Raw genomic sequence first — 26,983 nt, 5'->3', positions numbered from 1 at the left:
AACGTGTGGACGCATACCCCAGCAGTTAGGTTTGCGCCAAGAGGATTAATAGTGAAGTGTAGATTCCTTTGAGTTATGTTTTTCCTAACAGAGTGTCAAGAGGTGTTCCTTACCGGCAGGATGCACAATCACGGAAGTTGTATGACGTGACGTAACAAATGGTAACGAGGAAACGACCAAAGAACGTGTCTGACTCAATCAGAATTAGTACTACGAGTTTGGAAAATATGAGATACCTACGCACTAACTTTTATTGCAATACAATATTAAAATAAAAAATATAAAAATTTCTATTGTACATGAATGAAAAGAAAAGACAAAAATTTTATCTAAATTTTGAAGTACCGGAACGAATACCAACTAAATTTATTTATTAAAATGTGGAACTCGAGTTACAAAAAAATTATATTATTTATTTATATCAAATTTATATTTGGCGCTTCGGACTCAACGAGAAGTAATACTACGAGTTTGGAAAATATGAGATGCACCTACGCACTAACTTTGGTTACAAACCATGCACCAATTTGGAAATGCATGGCGGACAAACAAACAGACATTCTCTCTCACGTATGTAGATATTATCTGATCATTGAGTGCCGCCCACGTTTCCTTATTCTCCCGCTTGTTCATCCTCCTTCACCGAGGTGGATTCAATCGCCAAGGAATATCATTCACGCGCCTACCGCATTAAACTGGTCTCTCTTGGGAAACTTGCCAACACATATTTGAAAGCATCGCGGGTTTATAAAAAATAGTATAATGGGAATTAAATGGGAGAGGCTTAAAGCAGACGTCACTCTTACGCACAAGCAAGCTTTACTGATCAATCTATTTACATTTGACATTCGATTTGATACATTTGACACAGCCACTTGGCAAAATACCCGCACACTACTTACTTTCTTATAATTAAGCGAGTACAATACCTTATTTATGTTTCAATGCACGTGTGCATCGCTAAGTTTTTTTGAAATCCTGGTTTCCAATAAGTGTTATTTTATGTAATCGTAATACGTTCTAAAAAATGTCATGAGAAAGCTGGCACTATAATACTATCGTAATTGAAGTATTGTCGAAATTGAAGAGTCTGATTGATTGGATTTTAAATAGAATGATGAGTTCTATCATAAATATTATTAGAAGATTAGAAGCCTGAGCAAATATTGCTCTTCTATATTGTGTCATTCATTAAATTTTGGCTTTGGTCCTTTGATTTGAGAGGTGGCCGGTGCCAGTTTTTTTATTCGCTTTGAAAGAGAACCAAGTTTTTGTTTGGACCGCATTGTTCTTGACCAGTCGTCAAAATACCCGTTGCTACGAGTATAGTTCTAAATAAGTTTGAGCGGTGAAAGTTTTTTACAACTCGAGTTCCACATTTTAATGAATTAAATTTATTGGTATGCTTTCCGGTACCTACTTAAAATTTTAGATAATTTTTTTGTCTTTTCTTTTCATTTATGTACAATGGGATTCTGTTAATATTTTTATTTTACTATTTTAAAAAACTTTTTTTTAATCCTTCATGCTTTCATGTATTAATTTATAGTAACCATTATCCATAGTCCTGATGAAAATAAAAGAAAATATCTAAACGTCGGCAAACATTTTTTTGCATTTCATTTCCCTGATCTGTACTCCAGGACTGTATTAATTAATAGAATTTTAGAAATCAAGCTTTGAATGGCGCCCAATGCCCCCGAATTTACACAACCGTCCGCTGCAATGGGGGCGCGGTCCACTTTTCCGAAAGGGAGGGGATCTTCGTTCGTCTGGTGGCGGAAGGCGATGCCGTAAACGAAGTCTCGAGACGACCGCCATTCTGGGTAATGGACCACAGAAAAGCTGACGGAGACGGGGCAGAAGTCGGGAGTCTTGCGGAATGGGGCTATTTGGCTCACACTCCCGACCGTGCGATGCGATGGAGGGGCAGAAAGAGCCTTAAAAACGGAGAGGCAGAAATGCTGCAAAGACCAGAGCGACCATGTTCTTGCCATGTCCCCCCTCCTTCTCTTCATATTAGCCTATGGAGCGAGTAGTGATGGAATAATTTCGGTCAAAATTTCGATTTTTCGAGCAATCGATTTTTAATCTATTCTAAGTGAAATTCTCGAATTGTCGACAAAAATCTAAAGTTGAACCGAAAGATCGATTTATCGAAAAAATCGTCGGTCGGTCAATGTCGATTTTTGATAAATCGATTTAAATCGAAATGAAAAGCTCGACTTTACAGCAAAAAACGAAAGTTGAAACGAAAACTCGATTGATCTAAAAAATTGACAATTCTTTTTTTCGTACAGTTTGTACAAAAACATGTTTATTATGCATTCGATAAACACTTAAAATACACATTTTAAGTGCAGAAATAAAAACCAAAACATTTGCTCGTTAAGTCAGAATATATGCTTGAATTATCCACGGTGAAAATTTAGAAAGTCATGCACAGTATAGTTTCGGGATCGCCGCTTGCAACCATTCGACTTCCATAAAAGTTTTAAGAAAGATCAACTGATTGAGATGCTTTCTTGATGATCGAGGGCATGCCTCTCCAATGTTACCGGCCTTCAAGAAAAGTCCTTCACGCGGGACATATGACTTTACCGTAGACCGATAGGGACTGCATTGGACAAATGAAATGGCTATTATGAATTAATGGCTGCTTACATATGTTATTTTATTTAGAAAGTGTTTTTAAATAAAATAACATGTGTAAAATACTTTCCGGCTGCTTGGGTCATCCCTAAATAAACATATACAATAACTATTTTCCCTAACCTTTACTGGCAAAATACGTATTTCGTTTAAATTTTAATGGTAAAAAAACCTTAGTTTTAATATATATTTTATATTTAAGTCATGCTGTGGATAACGCGGAATAAAAATTATTAGTACTCGAAATGTAGTTTTACCATTTCTGCTTACAACAAAATAAGCCAAGCTATCGTTTTTGACAAAATTTCAACCCTCGAAGGAAAAAAAACATTCTCTGTGAATATAAAAACTACGCTACGAACAAATGGACTCGTATTATGTTTAAATAACGATTATTTTTATTTTTCGGGATGTCTTCGTGGGGAGTACACACGAAAGCGAAAAAAATCTTTAACCCTTTAAGGTCCAAGGAAAAAACATGTCCCAATTTCTTTTACTTCTCTCAAAATTAAATGAGAGGTATGATTTTAAGAATTGATTCGATTAAACAATAGGCTATTGGCTTCTAGTTTTCAATTCTTTTTGTAATATCCTTTACATATTGTAGTTTCCACATTGTTAAGAACTTTCACTTGAAATACTGTTTACGAAGTGGAAATTTGATACATTATAACAAAGCAATGAGATGGTCAATTACAACAGGACTTCCGGTTTATCCTTTAACCCATTAACTAACATGATCCCCAATTGAGGGCCCGGTACTTTAAACTACATAGCAGCGCTACCTGTGACCAATTTATAGAAACAGGACCTTCGCGTCTTCCAACAGGATGTCGTTAGTGAAAGGAGACATGAAGTGATCACGTGCATGCATTGACATGTGCACACAGGCTCGTTTCCGCTCAGAGGTCTCCGTTTTTTGGTCGTAGAGGGAAAAGGTGACTTTTGACGTTGTTCGCCGTGGCTATTCTCCAACTGGGTCGATTTTTCTTCTATCCTGGTTAGTATACAATAGTATAATCGACGTTTTGTATTGCCAATGTGCGTCAATCGGGAACAATGGATGCAAACACCTCGAGGCCCGTCTGGGGCTCACGGTTGACATCGTGGTCGTGAGATTCAAAATGCGTGTTTTCCTATTGGGATGGGACGGACTATTGGGACTATTGGGATGTAGACGGACACAAATTAAGTAAAAAAATATAAAAAAACAAATTTGGCAGTTAATGGGTTTAGTGTATCTAACCCGTGGAGTTAGTACGAAAAACTCAGCATTTGAACTTTAATTTTCACAAAATAAGTGTTCTTATGTCATGAGACACATATGTCCCTATTGCGGGAATTGGTATTGTTCCACGTCCCAGACTGAATCTCAGAAACCATCATAGATTTCGCCTTCATTTAATGTTTTCGCAATCTACGCATTAATATTAGCCTAAATACGTATTTTGTCATGCAATCCAATGGCTGCAATCTTTATGGACCTTAATGAGTTAAGGAAACGATAGGAAGTCGAAAATATCTTTATAGCGTTTAAATTATGCGTAAATACTTAAACTGAGAAATAACCAGAAGTGGGAATAAATGTGAACAGCAGTCACACGAAATACCGACTGCGGTTTCGAATGATTACATTAAGGTTCACGGTCATCAGAACGGAGAACGTCATTGACCCGACAAAACGTGTTCGAGTGCAAACGAGTTCCAGTTTTTAGTATACCCAAGACTGTGATAATTTTTTGTTACTTTTTTCACTGTAAAACATTCCCGCTTAGTCTTTGTTAAATTGATCGCGATGACTTTAAAAAGCCAAATCAGAAACTAAAACATTATGAAAATATTTAAATTACAAGCAATAAATTTAAGTATTCGTTGGCATTTTAGATTTAACGGTTTTCAAAATAGAATAGGGTTCAATTTATTATTGATGTATCGGAAGAAAAACAAGTTGAACCAATGATGAATCACATTTTCCCTCCCGCCGGCAGAAAACGTCCATTTTGATCGTAAATCGTGTCTAACTTGAATAAATTTGTACGGGAAATAAAGGAGGGTAAAAGTAGTAGTTAATACCACGTCTGACCTGCAATAAAATCTGAAGGCTTCCTTTTAATGTCTTGCACGCATGAGGGATACTTAAGCGGTGGATTTCATCATGTCCTATTCATTGTTATCAAACAGTTTATGTGTAATGTCTTTGAAAAGGTGTGATACTTCGCAATAATTAGCACAAGAAACCAGGAAAGTCAAAAATGGTTAGTACCTCATGCCGCAGAGCTGACCTGCAATGAAAAGCGAAGGTTACTGAACGTGTTACTTCTACTGATAAAAGAGCAATGCCAAGTCAGTTCATTTGCATTTTGAACAGAGCCAATCATTATTAAAAGATATCATTAAAGTTTTATTTACAACCTGACACGTATTCTTAAAGCATTAAGTGGCTGAAAATAACTATATCGTAAAAAGCTTTGTTAAAAATGAGTCAATTAATTTAAAACTTTCTGTCGGTTTCGAGGCTAACCTGCATATTTTATGCCTTTCGTTCAATCGTAACTATTGTTGAATGCAAACTTGAAGCTAAACGGAATATGGGCGTACCAAGCAGAAGGGGGTAGCTGCCCCCCCCCCCCACCCTAGAAGCAAAAGTAAATTTAGTTCGAATCGAAATTTTTGAACAAATTTTCCTTAAATCCAAGTAAAGTGACATTTGTATAAATCATGTTATTGATGTAAAAATATTTTTCCCGACAAATAATTTTAAAAACTTATGTAACTTATTTTAAATTTTATTTTCATAACCTTTTCTGTGTCAGAAACGACCACGGCTTGCCCCCCTCTAGTTTTGATCCTGGGCACGCCCATGAAGCGGAAGAGGAAGCAAATTCTACACTGGTTTTATCTCTTTCGATGAATTTCATATTCTGCCGTCTAATGTTTCGATCATTTTTATCGTGTGTAAGACTAGAAATTTAGGAGTATAATACGATACACGTAGTAATTTCCTTTATGTTCAATGATCTAAAGTTATTTTTGAAAGCACCCAAATTTCGAGGTATAAAGACAACCAAGTGAAAAAGCATTTACCACGCAAAGCATATTTATTCCTTAAAAAAAGTATAAATAGGAATGTATAAAGGAACAGTAGAGGAAATAATTACTTCAGACAATCGCGATACAATGAGGTAGTTTACCCTAAAGACAAAACGATATAGGGATAATAGACTATGGATAGATAATAGAATAGGGATAATCTACTTTATTTCCCAGGACAGCGCACCACAGTTTAAAGTAAACCATTTCATGTAAAAATTTCTTACATATGGAATAAGATGCCCAATGAAATTAAAAATTGCATATCTGTGAAAATATTTAAAATAAAATGTTATGATAATTTACTTTCTCGGGACATAAGTCACTATTTTTTTTCAAATATGTGTTCATGATATTATGGTTCCTTATTTACTGTACAATTTTATTATTTGTTAAGTTAAGATTACATGAGTTTTGTGGGTTGTATCAAATCCGGCTTGGTTTATAACTCCATTTGTTTTTTTTACGCGTCTACATATATTTTTCATGTTATGAAATAGGAAGATATTTTATTTCGACATTTCAGAAAATGAATTTTTTTCCTTTTTGTTATTATCGATGTGCCTGCGAAACGTATTATCTTCGATTTCTTTTTTCTTTTCTCGATCTCAAGTTTTTAGTGTTGATTTGCGTCTCGGAGAATAGTACTTCGAATCACATGCAAAACTTTGGCCAACTTCCGGTGTATTTTTTTTATATCTTCTGGGATAAGAATAAATATGATTACATTAAATTCAAACTTGGGCATGAAAGATTATAAGAATTTTTTATAATATTAAAATAAAAAGAATTCAACTGTACATTAACTAAAATATCTTCGTTTTATTTGATATAATGTTGAATTTTTTATATTGTTATCGCAAAAAATTGTAACAATCTTTCATGTCTTCATGTTTCAATTTAATGTAATCTTATTCATTCGTAGCCCTGACGTAGATGTACAAAATACATCGAAACGTCAGCCAAACATTTTGCATATCATTCTTCGGCCTATACTCCGAGACGCTAATCAACTCTGTATTATTATAATTTTTGTTCTTATCGAATTTTCCTCAAAAATAAATGTTTTTCTACCTATCTAAAGTTCAACAGCGACGTTGCGAGTCCGTTGGGTGGTGAACTTGAAGCGCGTCCGTCACAGATATCTAAGTTATATAACTCCTAGAAACGTCCTAAAGACACATTTACGCCACCAATTGGAGCGGCAATATACTTTCGACACATTCAAACCTCACCCCTTGACTGGCGACCTTGACATAGAGGGAATGAGCAAGTCAACATCACCCGATAGCAATGGAGATACTATATCTACCACCAGATCCGCAGCGACCGTGTCAAGGTATTCAGATCAAACTCCAGACTCTAGGAGACTTCGGGTGCTGATGTCCCTCAATAGCGGTGACTCGAGATGTAGAAACAGAAGCGACCTTAACAGGAGACCAAGGACTGCGCTGCGGAAGTTGGCGGATACATCCTTGCCCACCAAAGATTTATAGCGGAGCAGAACAGGTTGGCAATATTGCTTAAGGAAAGTCTATGATAACGATAGTGATGGAAAATTGTCTGTCAAAATAGATTTCTCGAGTAATCGATTTTTAATCGAAATGAATAGTTTGACTTGTCGATAAAAATCGTAACATGAACAAAAATTTCGATTAGTCGAAAAAATCGACGGTCTTCTTCTGAAAGAAAAAGACAGTTCGAAATTCACCAACTCATTCTTACCCTTGTGGTATTCCGTTATAAGATTTCTTGGGCAATTCACTTTTACCTTTACCACTACTTTTTTATGTAACGCGACCCGGGTTTCGATGAGTAATTGGCCTTTTCTTTATGAACCAACCTTTTCAATCGACATACTAATCTGGGTAAAAGTTCTATTTCAGATAAACATTACAAACAACTAATCAGCTAGCTACGCTCATGCAAATTTATCACGTATTTCCTCCAAATATGTTGCTTCCACCGGAGAATATCATCCTCAAGCGTAAATTATGATGTATTGATCTTATTATTGTTACTAGTTACCTAACGGAGGAAGAGATGAATTTTAAAACGGACGTTAGAATTGGGGAAAAGGATGGGTAAAGATATTCGTTTATCAGAGTGCTGCCCTGACCTACAATCATTTTTAAAAACTCATCAAAACCTGGGTTGCGTTTTATAAAAAAGTAGAGGTAAAAGTAAAAGTGAATTGTCCGCCTGTGTGATCTTATTCGAAGAGCACTCGAAATAATCATTTGGATAGTCGGAAAATCTCCAAAAAATCTACTCTTAACTACATTCTTGTATTACCAGTAGAAATTTTGAAATGCGCGCATATTAAAATTTTGGGATCACCGTTTCGAACCATTCTGTCCCATTAAAATTTTTAAGAAGGATCAAGCTTATAATACTGAATGAGATGCTTTCTTGACGATCGAGGGCGTGCTTTTCCAATTTCACCGACCCAGGATAAAAGTTTTTCACTAAGGACGGATGACGCTATCATAGGCCGGAATTGACTATAGTGAGGTCAAACGAAAAGTTCAAGATCGAAGTTGAAAAATATAGATGGGATCGAAACTCGAAGATCATGGCTCGATCTCCATTTACTCCATCTTTGACTATAAAAGCTCTAATAACGATTTTAATCGATATCTATTTTTCCATCGCTACCTTGGCCAGATTATACCCTGCATCCCTTGGAGTAAAGATATGAAAAATCTTTTTATTGGATCAGGGTATGAGGCCAAGAATAAAAACCCAAAACCATGTGATTTTGTTTGTGAATAGCGATAACTGATTCGTCGATCCCACCTATTTCATAGTTTGAATAGCAAAACCTTTAGTAAAGATATGCTGGAGCGTTCAAATTGGCTTCTTAGAACCGAAAACGGAGGCCAACGTGGAAGCTCTGACTTCGGTATTATTGAGGGAAAGGAAAAAGTTAGTCAGCACTTAAACAAAGATTTCCTTAAAATCCTGCATTCCATATTGCTTCTTTTATTGCAATATTCATGCTTCATTCAACTGAAGGTGTTTTCGAAATGATTATCTACTGTCACTTTTTCGGTTCCCACTGCGACGACAGCGCTTACCATTTTAAATGTCATGGTTTGGAACTACGACTTACCCGCGTAAGGATATGCACACTCGCTATCTTCAGTTCACACGACGATTTTGGTCTACGCAGGTACGGACACACCAAACGATCATTGTTGTTTGAACGAGGCGTGAGAACACCAGCAAAAAGGCAAAAAGCAGGGAATTCGCGTACGAAGTTCCGCGTAGCATTAACTAGAGTCCTTTTTTCGGGGAAAGAATGAATTCCTATACCGATCAGATGGGACAGGTATGGGAATTCGTATGATATCTCTCTTAATTTGTTTTTTCTGTTGGACCTGGATATTCTAATATAATGTTCTCCTTGTCCCTCTGAAAGATATCTTCTCTGAATTGCTCAAGCAATCTAAGCGTAGCGCGTGACCTCGGAGCCTCTAGCGAACTTCCAACCTAATTCGTTTAAAATATGCGTAACGCTTTCTGTACGCTCCTAGTATAGTGTTAGACGAATCACGCCGCTTCCCTTCCCATATGCTCGCTGCACGTTCAAGGTGTGTCCGGACGAGTGCTGAATAGCCTCTCTCTCTTACTTTTTCATCCGAAAATCTACCCACGGCACGCTTGACGAATATTGCTAGCATCTTCAGATCTCTGCCCCACATATTTACTATCGAAAGGATCTGGATGGAAAATAACGGTTGTTGGATTCAGCGCACAAGGCCAAAAGTTAAAATAGAAACCAAATGAATCGCCCCCTATCAGGGAACACCGCTGATTGCCTGTTTCTATCGCCTGCATTTTTAAATCGATATTTTAATTACGAGGGTACGTCTATTGTGTCTATCACTAAAATTTAATGGAAAAGTGAATGGGCAGCGTTTAAAAAAAATCATTTCAATCTCAATCGTCAATGTGGGAGGTTTCACCGTAGATACCACTAATTAATGGTGTTAAAACGATGAAACCGGTTTTGGATCATTTAAAGAGAGATGTATTGATTAAAATTCTCCTCTTCTAGAGCTTTGCGATATGCCCTTAGCGAAACTTGCCTAATACGGCTGTTTAGGCTATTCCGAAAGTCTTCAGCATTATAGGCAGGAACTAGCAATCTATAGAATTTCAATTCTATGAAAAAGAATTTAAAATAGATTAGATAATAACTCTCTTCACATTTTTTAAATGATTCCCGTACTAAACTGATAATTTTATTCGCGTTTCTTTCCCAAATGTCTATTTTTTTATAATACTTGGCGATTAAATCATTGATGAACATAATAATGATTATAGCCAATAATGTTATTGTACGTAGCTAAATTCCCCTTAAAATACATTCGCGAGTGATTATATTTATATTGGTTTTTATTATTTTGATTGAGTTTTATTTTTTTCTTAATGCAATAAATACACTGCTAAAGCAGAATGAATCATACCTTTTGCGTGTTTTTTATACAAGCGTGTTCATATTGCCCTTACGTTAATTCTGCGATAAGTTTCGCGCCGTCACAGATAGTTTTATTTTTAGGTGAGACGCACTTTCCGTAGATAACTTTTAGCGACAGAATTTGACTGTATAAAATGATTGCGGGATTTTAAGAACGTTTTCCAACGTGCCACTGAAGCCAGAAGCCCTCTTCAAGCGTAAAGGAGGCACATATTTTGCTTGCGGAAATCAGAGGCTCATTAAAACTTTAACAAAACCGCACATAAACTCCAGGATTTGAGAGAAGAAAAAGAGTGTAGGCACACATCTAATCCTACTATAGCACAGTTTTTAAGAACAAATTAGAACACCTCAGGCTTTTCCTTTTGCAGGAAGTTTAACTTCATAACTCAAAACGAACAGTCTCACATGCTTGCAAGTGCCATTTCTTCCATGATTAGGTGCTAAATGCAGTGGTGTTTTCTGTTCCTCCTCAGCCAGTCCTATCTTTAATCCCTCTACGTCATTCATAAAGAATAATCGCCTCAGCTAAGCTGTTGACTTTTTAGTTTACTTCCCCCGACGAACGTGGCTGGTAATCAGATAAAAAGAAAGGTTTGACACTTGAGTAAAGAGAGTGGGATAGCAAGTTTACTTAGCGTAGAATTGAAACTGACAGGTCGCAGCTAGCTTTAAATGAAATATCCCATCTTACGAGTCTCTTTCCTTGGAAGCCTTTTCTACATTCTAAAATGGCAAACAGCTTTCTCATGATAACCCCTCCATCAATGAGACTCAATTCAAGTAATAATTTATTTCCATATGTTTTACGTATGACTTTTAAGATTTCTTCATTAAGAGAAAGCGCACTACTTCACGGTATCACCCATTTCAAGCTTACTAGTCGACAAGAGGCAATAAATTATTGTTTTTGTGAAATTATCTAATCCATTAACATCTGTATCTTTCTCCCACTGTGACAATTTTTGAAATCACATCAAATATTTAGTTATTTTCAAGCGGAATTACATACTTTAAATTTCTTGACAAGATATTTTCATTAACATATTGGGAATACTTTATCAATAGCAAAATTTAAAATTATTTTGAAATTATAAATTTAAAACGGTGTATTATTCAATAGGAACCTGGCCTTTATCCGGATTTTAACTAACTTTATAACCCAGAGCTGTTTCTGGGAGAAATCAAATTTCAAGATTTTTCATTTTGAAAACATGAAACTTTTGCTCTCGATCATAATTTTCGTGGCAGATAAATATTTCATCATTGCAATTTATACCACAAAATAATACGTAGTTCAAATATTTCATAAGTAGAGCTGAAAATTTATACATTTTTGATGTTGCTTAGTAGCAACATTGGGTTATAATGGGTAAAATAGACCAAAGATCGGCCAGCCGGTGAATCGTCATTTCTAGGGACTATTCGCGGGCATAAGGCCTTATGCCAATGGGGAACACGCATGAACTTTGTTTCTCCCGTTATTGTAGCCTATCTTATAGAGAATTTTCTCACCAATCCGAATATATAAGCCAAAGTTGTCTACGTCAATCACAAATGCTGTAAAATGCTAATGAAACTCTAAAAAAAATCGACGAAAGTCACATGACCCGGAACGCTTTCTCATTCGCTTGACGTCACCGAACAATATTCAGTCTCAGTGGCCTCAGTTCTCCGTAAAATTCGATGTCTAAATACTGCTGTTTTTCAATGAATACAGATCTTTAATGTCGTTAGGGAGTTGTTGATGGAAAAAGAGGGGGATTGTTGGAGGAATGAGGTGAAAAGAAAACTGATTGACAAAATGACTGATGTGGGATTTAAGAAGGCGCAGTCAGACAATTTACCTATGGTTGACTCCTTTATTGTGGCCGCCTTCCTTAAAAACAGTGATTCTTTCGTCGCCGCCGAGATGCGTGCAGTGAAAGCAAGCAGGTAAGCAAGCTATTTAATGCATAGGAAAAATTTTAAGTTTTCACATTTTTTTCAGTTTATAAATACTTATTTTTGAAATCAAATAAACTATCCTTCATCAGCGGTTAATTATTAGTTGCCCATAATTTTAATACCAAACTTATCATGCGGTTCTCTTATATCAGCTCCATAGTCGTAAGAATATAATTTATACCAGTAAGATAGAAGATAGAAGTAGTGGTCTTCCGATTCATCTGGTTATAAAAAATTGTGCATGTTCCCCATTATATATTATGTTTATCCATTCCATCAGAAAAAATGGTGTCATTAAAGTTGAAAGAAAAGAAGGAGCCCCTCTGAAATATTTCATTTATTTTTGTACGAAAAAAGGTCGTATCCTGTCACACAAGTACGACCACACAGCTAGTCACCCAACCAATGTATAACACCACCATTGCGTTATCAAAAATGGGGGTAGAATTTTCACGATTAGTTGCGTGGCTACTTGGCACGATGCCTATTACATAAAAACAGATGCTTTATGTGTTTCTGTGCTGTAGTGATTACATCCCTCACTGCTTTTTCAGAGCCATTCTACGTGTTTCAGAATGATTGATCACTATAATGCTGGCAGAGTTAACTCAATACATGTCCCTATCTCTTACAAATTTTGTAAAAAATAACTCCAAGAAAAATGTTGAGGACAGAGATGGAGTAGTTGTACCCGACGCACCTTTTTCTTATTCTACAACATTTTATCTCCGTCCACGTTAATTCAATAAATCGACGTATTAAAATATTTTTTTCCTTTCAGAATAATTCAGTCATTGTTTAATATTTTAAATCGCAAGACCTACCAAAGAACAAAAACATAATTTTATTCTCTCCGGATACTAATCACTAAATGCTTCGGAATCACTTTTTGATCAAAGTAAATTTAAAACAACCGCCTAACTACCTTTATTTGCGTAAATGTTCACTGCTTGTTCATATTTCACTAAAATTCGATTCATTTTTATGATTCTCCTACAAGGCATCATTCAAGTCACAAATATAACTTCAATATTTGTAAAATGTAATTGAAGGTTAAAAAGTTATAATTGAATAATATTTATTTCTTTTCTCGAAATAAACAAGTTAAATTAATTTTCGTTAAAATTAGTTGCAATAAACAAATTTTAAACATGCAATGAGCTCTGTAAGTGTAACCGTTTACAATGGTTCTCCAGAAAACAAAAATTAAGAATGAAATGAATGATGGAGGCTGATACATTGAGGAAATTCATTGTAAGATATGAAGTTACGATACTTCGCACTTTTCCACATAAATGTATGCACATTTCTACATATTTATATGGAATAGTGCAGAGTATCATTATTTCATATCTTTAAATAAAGAATTTCTCCGTACTTTCGTTCCACGATTCAAAGTAGCGGAATTTTTCGTATTTCTTCTGCTCTTGGCATAAGCCTCTTGCAGTCTCCCACCTGCATTTCTCCCAGCGAGCATCTCCGCCCCGCTGCATTCATTTGTTTCGGAAATAATTGAAACGGCGTCGGCGCAAGGTGAGCGTCAAGGAGGATGGCACAAATCCCTCGCCTCGCTAGATTTATAATGAGCTGAAGTCCGCGCCTTTTGCGAGGGCGCTAGCAGGAGGATTCAGCAAAGAGAGCATCGCGTGAGAGAGAGCCTTCGCAATGCAGTCGTCTTGACAGCAACCACTCGAGATGTGCCCCACCGCCGTCGTCGCTACCTTTCTACGAGGAAAAAAAGGAGGCGAATGGCAAGGTCCCTTATCACGGCGCAGCGTAGAAGGTTATCGGATTTCGAAATGAGCCCGTCAAAGTCACGACGTCATCGTTGCCATCCGGGAGGTCCTCGCGTAGTATATCGGAATTATTCATAACTCCGCCCCCTCAACTTGGGGGCCCTCAAAAAAATATGAACCCGCTGGGTTATGAATGCTTAAAGACCGGGAGATAGATAGACATCAAAGGTGTAAGGATATCAATATTCATGCACTATCCTGATATCAGTCGTGTACGTTGCGGAAGTAATCACAAAATGGCCCCATACGGTACGACCTCCAGGGTTGATTGAAGATCATATTTATTGGAAAGATGATGTGACTGTAAGAGTTCCATTCTCTCCTTCAAACTTTTTTAAAATCATTTTTATTCAAAATGGCATTAGTGTAGCATATATCGCTATTGGTTTAATTTGCTACTCCCACAAGAATTGTATGAATGGCTTAGGTTTGTACGAATTGTATGAACGGTTTCAACCAGCGTATTCATAAAATCGATCGATGTTTTTGTATTTCATTCGAGGTCTTCCTTTTCAGTTCTTCCCATCTACTTGTCCCTCCACGATTGTCTTCATCAAGCCATTATGAATCAAGATATGGCCCATAAGGTTCTTCCGTCTTCTTATAAATTGTAATGTTGCATCAATTATGATAAAAATTATACTTATTGTAATGTTTTTTTTTACTACTGAAGGTAAAATACACTGTGGGTAAATAAAGTGAGATGCGTAGTAAATATACGGGAAAATACTGACTAATGAAATTTTACATATTAGTAAAAATTTGGTAAGGCACAACTTAACTGGAGTAGTATATATACTATTGGTGGTTCTAAAACTTATCCAGTTAAGAATGAAGCTTCTCACAAACAACAGTTTTTTATTCAAACAAACAAACGGGCTATCAACCTCCAACTCAGATCAGTGAGGATCTACAGCGTGCACTGACATTGGCGAAGCTTCAAACGTGAAATTCCATAGGTACTAGTTCGAAGAGTAAGGAATTACATCAAACTGTACATTTCCAATGAAAGCAAATCGGAAAGCATAACATAAGAGTTCCAAGATCTGAGTGGTACAGAATATCAAAAGGGATCAATGGATACCAATACCCTTGAAAGAAAATCTGGAAAGGCATACTTCTGAAGAGCTTTCGTTGATCCGGTACAAATGATACGCCAGAGGAATGAAAAATGAAAATGACAACACATGTAATCTTGAGCGACGGAGCATCAAAGGAAAAAAGTTCAGGTTTTTGTTCTTTGATCGTGTCTCACGTTCGGGCATATAATGGCATATCGGAGAACACGGAAAGATTTTGCCGAGAAGAGATGCTGTTTGGATAGACGGAAAATAAGGAGGGCAACTCAAAGTCGTCCGAAGAAAGGCTTTAAATAATGACATACCTTTCCCAGACTTAGATTATTAGGAGGAAAACAGTTCAAATTTAACATTTCCTGCACAATGATGCGTCAAAAACTTATAGGAATAGTATGTATTGTAAAAACCAAATCAAGAAATTTTGTGGAAGCAATGTGCGGGCTATTTCAAGGTATTTTCCCCATTATGATTTATGAAAATATACGACTATAATGACTAATGACATGAATAATAATGCATATCTGCTCAAGATGATGAAGGTATAAGTTTTTCTTCATTTCAATAAGATAACTATTGGCTTAAAAATTTAAATCTTTCTAGATAATTCTTTTAATCGTATCAAATACTGAAAGAAAGACAAAATACTTGCAGAGGTGCGAACCTTTTGAGAAAACTCATCGGGTAACAGTCTCAATAGGCTGTGTTTACTAACTCTATTGGCTACGAGTCATGTTTCTAACATACTTCTCCCAAAAAGATTACCTATATTACTTGTGGAAAACTTGCGTATTGACTAGAATAATTCTCCAACGTAGTAGTTGTAACTAGAAATACAATTTAGCCAACCCAACTTGGCGTTCATCGTTAGCTTTAAATTTATAGTGACTTTCATCCTATTTTCCATTCATTTTGTTTACAACAGCCAGTTTTTAAAAAAGCTTAAAGCCTCTCGGTGTGCGTCGTGCATTTTTCGAATTCAGCGGATTGCGTATGCCGACGGCGAGATGTGAACTAGCCAGCGGTAAATAAATGGTAAATAGCATTCTCCTTTCCATAAAATAAATAAAATAAATTACTTGGTTCTATTCCACACTTTATTTTAAATTACACCAACGGTTGTGACGAAAACCAGTTGTGTAATTTAGAATTTTGGTGTGGTTTATGTGACGAAAACCATTGGTGTAATTTTGAACCTAGGATTTTACATTGTATTGACAAGGGGAGAAAAATGGACTTCTTAGGACAGTTTGAGATCGTGAATTGCCCCACTAAACTTTGTAATGACCATATGTTCCCCTCCCAGCCACCATTACTTTACGTCATTCTACCATCCCCTTACAACCCTCAACCTTGATTTCCTCATGTTTTTTAAACTTTTCAGAACCCTCCCCTTTTTTCCTCCTTTTTTCCTTTGTCGTTTCGCCTATGCAAGCCATCCCAAGGCCTTCCCCCACCCCTTTCTTCAAAGACAGCTTTACCCGTCATCAATGTTCCTTCCCAACCCTCTTTTTTTCATATCCCTCCCTCCACCCACGGTTACCTATTTAAGTGCAAGCCAGCCATCGAATTGTACCTGATGATAGCACAAGCTGCTGAAACCCAAGTCGTTCTATTTAAAATAAAGTGTGGAATAGAACAAACTAATTTATTTTATGATGAAGCAGTTCCACAAAGTAACGCCTGAGACCATGTCTTATATTAAAAGTTCTCCTTTCCATTCATAGACCTCCAATTACTTATAATCGTAGTTGCATTTGTGGCGTATATTCCACAAATGTATCAAATTGTACTTAATGTGAGAGCAATCTATGTGTGTCATAATATCAGTCCTTACCACGATTCCGATTCTGAGAAAAGTGAACTCCGCTTTTGTGGACGCGAGTTTCAGGTTTCAACCGCGAATTTTCTGTTTAAAAGTCTTGCGTTCCATTAACTGGACTAGGGAGCTTCATATTCCCGGTTCATTTCATCTCAGTTCGAGTAAAAAAAATCTATGTTCACGCAATAGGGATAACATTTCAATTTCTTATAAATTAGTGTAGTCGATCCTGGTAATTTCATGTCAATACTGGGGTTACATATAAATTAAATAGATTCGTGCACGATAAAACCAACTATGGGTAGCGGTTCTTTTTGTGGAAAGGTTGTGTTCCCTAGTGTGGTTATGATTCAGTGCTACCTTTGCTGTTTAATTAACTACAAGAAGTTGTGTTTTTTTATATTCTCGTTCGAATCACGGTCTATCTACATGATTTTAAGTACATAGTTTCAGTAGACTCATAAATTGGATCTTGTTGTTACTGAAAGATGGTATTGAATCAGACGCATAAACTTTTGAAAAATTCGTATACTTAGAAATTATAAACAGTGCTATCTTACCGCATAAACATTTTTAATTACATAAAAACCTACTATCATATCAGCACATATTGTTGTTGCCATCTTCGAGGCAACCGAGGAGTTTCAATAGGGTAGTTTCCTTCATCAAAGAAACCGAAAGGCATTGATTGCGATTTGTTACCCACCATTACTGTATTCATAATATACTAATTATTTCGTTTTAGAAATACCGGTTTAGACGAATGGCCATGGTCCATTTTTATCCTCATTTGAAAAGGGCCAGATTGGCGCCCATGCGATGCCACTCCACGTGACGTCACAGGGACCTAGTTTCTATAGGAGAAGATAGGAGTTATTCATCGTTTGAGATTACCAATGCATGCATGAGGCGCAGAGCTCAGGGAAACATATCTTAATAATCACCTATTAAAACTGGCTATGGTCGGAAAGTTTTCTTCGTTTGATAAGATATTAATAAACCTTTTTTAAGCCAAGCGCTACCAGCCAGCAAGGTACTCAGCTACCCTCTAGCATCCTGCGTCCTATCAGCGCTCAGAGCCTCGATCAAGGTCACCTCACAAGACGGGAGGGGGAACCAGAAATACGTCACACGGAGAGATTTCCTTACCCGTCGCGTTTTCGCGCGCTTGAAAATTTTCACTTTTCATTTGATTGCGAAAAATAGATATCGTCATTTAAAAATCTAAAAGCGTGAAATACGTACTCCAGGAGTAATAATCTTCCGATATAGGCAATAAAAAAATAATAGGAAACCACCCTATTGCCGTTATAAAAGCACTTCTTGATATCGTCATTGGTAATATGGACTAAAGCTATTTTCAGCTTTTAAGTTATGCTCTTAATTAAGTTCTTCATTTCCGGTTACCACCGCGTAGGTTGCTGTGGCAATGACAAAAATTTCGGTGGCACTACTACCAGCGACCACTGGCATAGTGCCAGCGAAACATTCGTTTGAGAAAAAAATTTTGTTTGATTGTTTTTTTTTCAAAGAACCTACCACCAGAGGTCGTTTACCCAAGATTCACTTCCATCTAGACTTCCAAAAGGAATATGAACGAAACTGTTGCCTTAACCACAGTAACCGACGTGGTAGTAACCGAAAATGAAGAACTTCATCGACGCACACCGCGAATAATCCTCGTTCCAATACACGTAATAAGTTTCAAAAGTATTTCCAGATATAAAATATATGATTTCGGAATAAGTGTATAACTCACCACTTCGCAAATGAATAATAAACGAAATATTCCTTAGTGTAAAACTATGTGAGCGATTTTACTTCTAACGCCTTTTGAGAAAAAACTTTTTTAAGTGATTGTTTTTCCTTCAAAGAACCTTCCACCCGAGGCTCCCAAGATTCGCTACCATCTAGACCTCCGAATACAGAACTTGGGCTTCATTCTCGATTCCAGGAGTCCTTCAGGCACTCGAGCGTCAAGTAGCAAAGTGCGGCCTCACTTGTCGGGAACGCCGAGCTACTTCAGCTCACGGGCACTCGAAAAAAGTGGCGCTAGGGTCTCGGAACCTTTCTCCCTCTCGAGGAAAGGATGAAAGGGAATAGTAAGGGTAGAAATAAAGCAAGAGAAGGTGAGGAAGATGAGAAGGAAGGGATGAAGAGGAGAATTCGGGGGAAATATGTAAGACGGCGCATGGTGGTCGACAAAATTTATTGAGGTTTGGATTTCGTTGCTCATAGTGAAATATACAGCAATGAGGAGGTAATCTTCCTTGAAGGTATTGTGGAAAATGCACATGTTATAAATGCTCCAGCACCAAATATGAGCCCTTAAATAACAAATTATGGTGGCGTGTATCTTTGAAGATAAATCGCCCCTATCATTGCATACTCGAAATAAATATGACACTACATCACGCAGCTTCTGTTTCTATGTCCATCAGTTTTTTTTAACATCTGAGTGACCCGAAAACGTATTTTGATCGTCACTCGACTGAGGCGATTATACAGAGGACTAACAGCTACAATATTGTTTTAGAATTTTAAAACCCTTCTTGGAAGGAGGTGACTCTTCAAGACGAGAGTAACCGTAAAAAAGGAGCTGATAAGTCTCAGAATGGGTTGATGAAGTCATTTTAAAGGATAGCGGAAGGACATGGAAGGAGTTTTATTTATAGAAGAGTTTGGGTGGTGGTTGTGATTTAGCGAAACTTAAGTGATTTTAATAAATCTGCTCATATATATATGAGAGCTAAGCAGGATTTGCAGTTTTCCTGATGAATGGAAGGAATTGATTCGTCACGAAATGACAAGTGATTAACAAAGGTCGATAGTCGGCAAGTTTTCTTTGTGGAAATCCGTTGTAATTAGATAGAAAAAGACGTAGTAATTTTCCACCTTATATCAACCGGTTTCAGCATTTACACGTTACGAGCTCTTGAGAATGACGTGAAAAGATTGAAACCGGTTGAGTTTACAAATAAGTGCGGAAAATTACTACGGCTGTTCCTATCTTATAACTGGTTGGTAAATATTTTACTCCTCTTTCTCTTTTAATGTGATGTTCATTCCTTAGATCATGATGAGAAGAAGATCGGACATTTATGGAAGTTAATCGCAAAGCTAGCCGTCGAAACATGAGAGTTAAATATTCTCATCCGGCTGTCAACCAGAGGAGAATTCTTTACTTTATGGAAATGTCATGGACTCAGTTCTATAAGACCCTATTTATCACTTGCGCACCTGCTGCCTTGATCTGAAGATTGCTTTGGATAGGTGAGGGTAGAGCTCACCCCGGAGTCAGCCACTTCATAATATATGAAAGGTATAAAATTCAAGCGTGATTTCAAGGTTTGGATTTCGTTTGTCATAGTGAAATACACAATAGTGAGGAGGTAATCTTCCTTGGAGGTATTGTGGAACATGTTATAAATATACTATAGTAGACGTGATCATGAGAATAAAATAAAAGAAATACACTGCGAAACAGAGAGGTTTAAAATGTCATTCTTCCCTCGTACTATTAAGGATAGCAACGTTGCCTCAATTGATCCTTCTTATATCGGAGGTACCTGGTAAAAAAATAAGGCAACTATAACAATATCCCAGGGAACCCCATGGCACCATTAGAATACTAGGAAAATTCGAATCTGAGGTGTTTGAAAGGTTGCGAAATACAACATCAGGGAAATCAACAATTTTGTCCAACCTCTCCTCTCCAAAAAAGAGTTTGATCGCGAACTATCTCGCCATCTTCTCTCGTAGGAATTAAGAAATTTTATGTTCAAAAAATTTATAAGCTCAAGTTTTGCCTCCTCATCTCCGTGTAATCTGAAACAACTCTCTAGATATGCATTCAAAGTCCTTTTTCGAGCATCCATGGTTTTCTCTTTTCTCTCCAGCATTTTTTCGTGCAGTTTTCGCCGTGTAAATGTCCATGACATTTTTGACAGTCAACAATAAAAAACACAGGTTTGCAAAAAGCTACACAACAGTCTTATTTCTAAAATGTTTGAGTATCAAATAGAAGGGAAAATATGAAAAATCAGTGCGGTGCCTCATCTCAGACCAATTTAAAAAACGGAAACTATAAGCGGAAATAAATGAAACATTGTATACCTGCCAAATAATCCTTACTTTTGTGGTTATCAGGAATTAATAAATCACTGACTTTTTGTTATCACAGCACTATAATTTCTTAATGCATACTAGCGGCGGAACTGCAATAAAACCCGTCCAAAAGGAGGCGGGTGGAGAGTAAAGACCTCATCTATTAACACGTGCAGCTTCACTTGTAGGTCAGACCGCCCCTAGCAAAGCAATAAACTCAACTTGGTGGTACGCCAAGTTAAGATAGCAAAATGTCCCGACTAAGGATGCCTTCCCACTTCCTAAAGGTCCGGCACGTGTTCGGGTAACGGGTCTCTTTTCACTTCGGATTGAAAGAAAGTGAAGCCGGTAGTGGGTTTTCCCTTTAGCAGTGCATGTAGCCTGTCGTGTTTACTTCAATAGATTACCAAAACGCGATTAAAGTCGTTCTGAAAAGCAATCGAAGAAAATATTTTTTCTCCTCTCCCAGAGTCACAATTGCGCTTGACCTCGAAGACCGAAATTATTCTCTTGGTCCACACATAGATAAATTTTGGATGATAAAACAATATAAAATAGTATTTAAAATGTTAAACTTCTTATTTTGTGATTCTGGCCCATGAAACATTGAGAGACAGTTTACCATGTGCCTACACATCGCTGATGTTAGCGTGTCGACGCTCACGTCTACCACGGCTAGGAACATAAATCGTTGTTATCCGCTTACTTGCAAAAACTTGCAGCTGATTTCTTTACTAATATCTTTATAATACTGTAATTTATTGTCATCAATAGCCGAATCCGCACAAATCAACGTCACTATTTTTATAACTCAACATTTATGCGAATTTTTCCGAAAAAAATTACTCTTCTTCAAATAATTCTACAGCAATCATCATATTTAAAATGTTGAAATCTATATTTTATGACAGTGCAATGTCTATATTACTTACCATATTAAAAAATTAGTTTACGAATATTATTGGTGGCGTCAAGCCAAAAATAAATCTATAATTCGTAATTTTCGAAAAAATCGGAAAAATATAGTTTCCTTTAGAAATAGTGCTACTTTGACGCAATATATCTAGGCAAACAATTTTTTTATAAAAAAGTAAGCATGAAAGGTGATACCCCAGACGTATTATTACATAACTTATATAGTCTAAACCAGTTTGAAGAAAGTCGAAAAAATTATTTTTGTCCACCTTTTTCCGAATTCGGCGCGCCACTGTTCGGCGCGCCATGAGCATTTGGCTTCTCATATTAGTGTGACATCGGTGCTATTAGGGTCTTCTGTCCGTTAGGACGTTCATTTCAAATACCTTTGCGACTGAGAAGCAGGGCCAAGTTTTTCAGAGGGTGAGGGCGGGGGGGACGTTAACTCCTGAAAACTAACCAAAATGCGATAGGTGGAGCCTAGACTCCGGGAAATTCATTCGCTTTCAGATCTCCGTCGTGTACGCTTCGTGAGTGAGTTAGCTGCGTTGCCAAGTGGGAATGGGATTTTTAAGACAGTCTTTCAATATCATTCAATGCACAGGGATGGCAACAGAAACTAAACGAAAGTCAAAACCAGTAAACTTTCAATAGTTTCGTTCCCGGGAGCGAAATGTAGAAACGACACGAAATGGATTTAAACCCGGGGAGCTAAACTCAAGAGTCGAAACGAAATCGGAGTCAAAACTACTGCGGGTCGAAACTGAAGTAAAACTCTTGAGACGAAACGAAACACAATGTTTTTGCACCGGAGGGACGACGTGCTTCACCTTCGGCCAGTTTAATTTCGACCCACACGCCGAGTACGAAGTATGGTTGAATGAAGTAGAGGTTCGTCCTACCGCCGTTAGATGCACGGGGAACTCATATTTTGCCACTAACAGGAGAACGGTGAAGGCAAACTGGCCATTCGATTTTTAAGCTCAAAATTGTATCCTTTCCACACGTATGTCAAACGTAACGGGTCGAAACTATTCTCTCTTATCCCCCTCCACTCAAATTTTGGGATCGAAATTTAACTAAGAGCAGCGGAGTTTCGATTAATTTTGTTTCCTTCCCGGGAGCAAAGTTTCGTCCCGGGTCGAAACTTAACTTTGTGACTGTAATTTCGTACGGGAACGAAACTAAACCTAGGCCTCGTATTTTCGTTTCCCTCCGGGTCGAGACGAAACATTTTCGTTTCGTTTCACTTGCCATCCCTGCAATTGAGGGTATTTTGAGAAAACATGGCAACGCCCGCCTCCCTCTTTCTCCCCATCCCACATCCCTAGTGTCTCAGGTCCCACCACCCTCCGCGACCCCGCTTTAAACATTCAGAGCTTGTACGAATGGGCCAGTCGCATAGATATATGTGAAAAGGACCATGCAAAGTTGAAATCAGCGATAAACATAACGTACAAACTAATAACAATGAAAAACGTTTAGACAAATGGATAACACTGTACCAGAAGCTGTGCCGAGCAGTTAACATAAGAATAGGATGGGAGAATACACCGAGTAAAGTGGTGTGATACCTCTCCATTACCTTGGGTCTTGATTTATCTCCGTACCTTCAGCTTACACTTCATACTTGGACACCCATTTCAGTGTCCATCCTTCCTTCGTTATCCATCCTTCATCTTCGTTAGGCGACAGAGATTTTACACCAGAGAAAAAAGTACGCGATAATCGGGGATTAGTTTCGCGAGCAAAAGTAAAGAGATTAAATGAAATCTAATGTCTACATTAGATTTACGGGTGCACCATCCCCAGACACCGATTGCAAGTCGCATGTACTAAAAAGACTTACCAAAAACCCGAGCATCTCCAGTTTATATTCATCCCTTTGGTTCATATATTGTAATGATGAGTCATTGAAGATAAAATATTTATTCTTGTTTTTAAATTTCTTAAAAAAATTAAGATGTGGATTTAATGGTTTTTTGGCGGGACAAATCATTGCGTCATAAACGTGTCCAATTCCTAGATGAAGACTCTTGTCTTTAACACGAGTTGGTAAAACGTTTACCATAATCCCCCATTTGCTGCCATTATTTTGTCAAAGTCACATGGAGACGGAATCCTGACTACCAATCAAAGTTTGAACTGGGACCCTAATGCACACACAGCACTCTGGTTCCTCAGAAAGATTCAACAAGATCCAGCGAACACACCTCCGTCCCGCAGTGACGTAGGCGTAATTGAGCCCGCTATCTCGTCCGTCATGATGTAATTTACGCGGCCAATTTTGTTGCACCCAGTTTGTTTAGAAATCCAATGCAAAACATTTCCCAACTATCATGTGGTATCATTAAAACTTCTACGGGAAGCACAATTGGCCGCACTGTGAAATACAATCCTATTCATCCTCGCATGTGACGCTGAAGCTACCTTTCACTAGGTTCCTCCGACCTTGAGCCATTAGTCTTCATTTCCTTGTAAACCCGCTGGTGATACTTAATGCACCCGCATTCCTATGTGTAACTGCATTAAGATGAAGAAAGTATGTAGCTATCATTATATGATTCACGAAAATATTCAATACATCAGGTAGTTTTAAAAATGCGTTACCCTTACTAATGATTCGCCTCGTAAAGAAGAAATCGTGGAAAAAATAGTAACGAAATATTTCGAAAAATCGTGAGAATATCAACTTAAATAATGTTACCGCTTATTTTAATCTCAATTCAAAAGGAGCCTCCATTTTTTTAATTTCAAAATTCACCCTTAGAATGGCTTTTGAATCTTTGCAGATGAACTTTTGTAATTCAAATCATTCCATTTAAATAACAGGTAAATTTATTTCAGATAAAGAAAAGTGAAAGATTGGTTAATAAGTGATATTGTAAACTTGTAATTTCTTTATTTTAATCTGTAATGTACAAAATATATTAAATAATCATAGTTTTGTTTAAAAGCCTCTAATGTTGAAGTTGAAACTTGTAATATAATTGCTATGCTCTCAATCTGCCACATGTTTTATTGAATAACTGGAGCCTTCTGAGTAGCCATATCGCTTAGAAGGACCAAGTTTGTATATGCAAATAATGGCAATTATTATTATTATTAGATGCTTGAAACAATTCTTATGTTTCAACGGGGAGGATAGTATACCAGCATCATTTCTATGTGTATTTTTCTCCAATTAGGATTTATTTGTTAGTAGTATCACTATCCCCATCTGTCATATTTTCTTCATTCTTTATTTCCATTTATTCTTTCTTCAACTCAACTCCACATATGTATTTTCCGAAGCTCACTACTTTTTAAAAATTTAATGTGCCTCATGCATTTAAAAATTAGTGCACGAAAGCCACTGCTCAAATATTGAGCACTATTAATTGATTAGCGCGCACGTCTAAAAGTTTATGTCAGTTCTTGTTCCTTAGCGAAAACTTTTATGACTGGACCAGTTCTAATTTTACCTTGCCTCTGACGAGAAACTCCCTTTGAAAACTCTACCGTCAATCTAAGCCTTCCCCTTTAACGGAATTGACAACAGTCTTATTTATCCTCCAATTATGGTTTTCGTGAGTGAAGAAATACCACTCGCCTTGAATGGCATCAAAACAATGTGCACCCTAGTCCAAGGTGATAATGTTCTTCCTGAGCTTCCAAACAGCGTTAAACGACGCAGAAGTTGCCTTTGTGAAGAATTTACATAAAATTCTGTCATTTAATCCCTATCATTGGCCACATTATGAGGCATGATGGAAACAATCGTGGATGGACAGGTGGAAGGGAAGAGGGTAAGAGATGGCCCCGAATGAGTTACATCGGACAGGTTATAAAATATGTAAAATAGAAGAAATACGTCCCTATGAAAAGGTTAGCGGATAGGAGATAGAAATGGAGAGCTGCGTCAAACCAATGTTAGGATTTCTGACTTATGATGATGCAACATTATCATTTTTTTCTCTCACCAGTCTTGTAACGCGTTTAGCAGAATCTCATTTTCGTCCAAGAAATCCAAAAAGTTATGGAATTTGTCGCATAATATTGTTTACTTTGCAGCGAAATCTTCAAGCACTTTCATTATAAACAATAAAATCGGCAAATAAGGTGAAATATGCTAGTGAACTGTTCGATGAAATGCAAACTTATGGACAAGATTGATTGTATAGATAGGTGGCAAGATAAAAGGAAAAAATGTAGTCAGATAAGTCTAATGCATGCTGCTTCAACTTTCTTTCGCGCATGAAAGTAGTGATGGAGAAATCAATTTCGAGTTATTACGAAAATCGATTTTTAAGCGCCAAAGACGGAGAAAATCGATATCGAGCCTTGATCTTCGAGTTTCAATTAAAACTCGATTTTTCGACTTTGATCTTGACCATTCCGTTTTATCTTAGCAGCGTGACTATCGGCCTATGATAACGCCATTCGACCCGAGTGAAAGACTTTTATCAAAGACCGGTTGAATTGAAAAGCACGCTCTCGATCGTCAACAAGGCATGGCAATCATTTGATCTTACTTAAAAAAAATATTGAAGCCAAATGCGGCGATCTCAATACTTAAACGTGCCGTGCATTATGAAATTTTTACCACCAGTAATTCGCGCATGTATCCTAATTAGATTTTTTGGAATTTACTCAACTTCTCAAATGTGAATTTTAAGTGTTTTTGGAATGTATTATTAACATGTTTTTGAAAAAAACTGTATTTAAAAAAGAATGATCGATTTTTTCGATCAATCGGACTTTCTGTTTAAATTTCGATTTTTGTTGAAAAGTCGATTTTGATTTCGAAGCATTTGGTTTCGATTAAAAATCGATTTTGTTCGATATTTTTTCCATCACAGCATATGAGATCTCATTTATAGCCTTTATGGGCTTACTAATTTCGTTATTACATAATTTCCACCATAAGCACTGTCTAAGAATTACGTAGTGTTCAGTTGATATCACATACGTCGCAGTTGATGAAGACAACAATTAAGTTAACAAAGCGAAAACTGCCTTCAAAGTTCATCTTAATGTTACCACCCTCCCAGCAACAAATCGTTATCTTAACCAACTGCGATGTGAGTGATATCAGCTGAGCACTGCGTCA

At 37.0% G+C, this 26,983-nt stretch overlaps 1 protein-coding gene across 3 annotated transcripts in view; it reads left to right on the top strand.

The window, feature by feature from the left end:
- The window catches only part of LOC124163384 (solute carrier family 23 member 1), a 123,408-nt gene that overhangs the window by 43,948 nt on the left and 52,477 nt on the right, over positions 1–26,983 (top strand). For 2 of the 3 annotated variants that reach the window (XM_046540260.1, XM_046540262.1), the window contains exon 1: positions 7,084–7,251. The exons of the other annotated variant lie outside the window; for it this stretch is intronic. The gene's annotated coding sequence lies outside the window, so the exon portion shown is untranslated. Of the gene's footprint in view, positions 1–7,083; positions 7,252–26,983 lie in introns of those variants that run through there. 3 annotated transcript variants of the gene reach the window in all.

This window comes from Ischnura elegans, chromosome 8, assembly GCF_921293095.1.
Source record: "Ischnura elegans chromosome 8, ioIscEleg1.1, whole genome shotgun sequence".
In the NCBI taxonomy this organism is placed as follows: domain Eukaryota; kingdom Metazoa; phylum Arthropoda; class Insecta; order Odonata; family Coenagrionidae; genus Ischnura; species Ischnura elegans.
The sequence above is the reverse complement of the archived record's forward strand: the minus strand, read 5'-3'. Positions and strand labels throughout refer to the sequence as shown.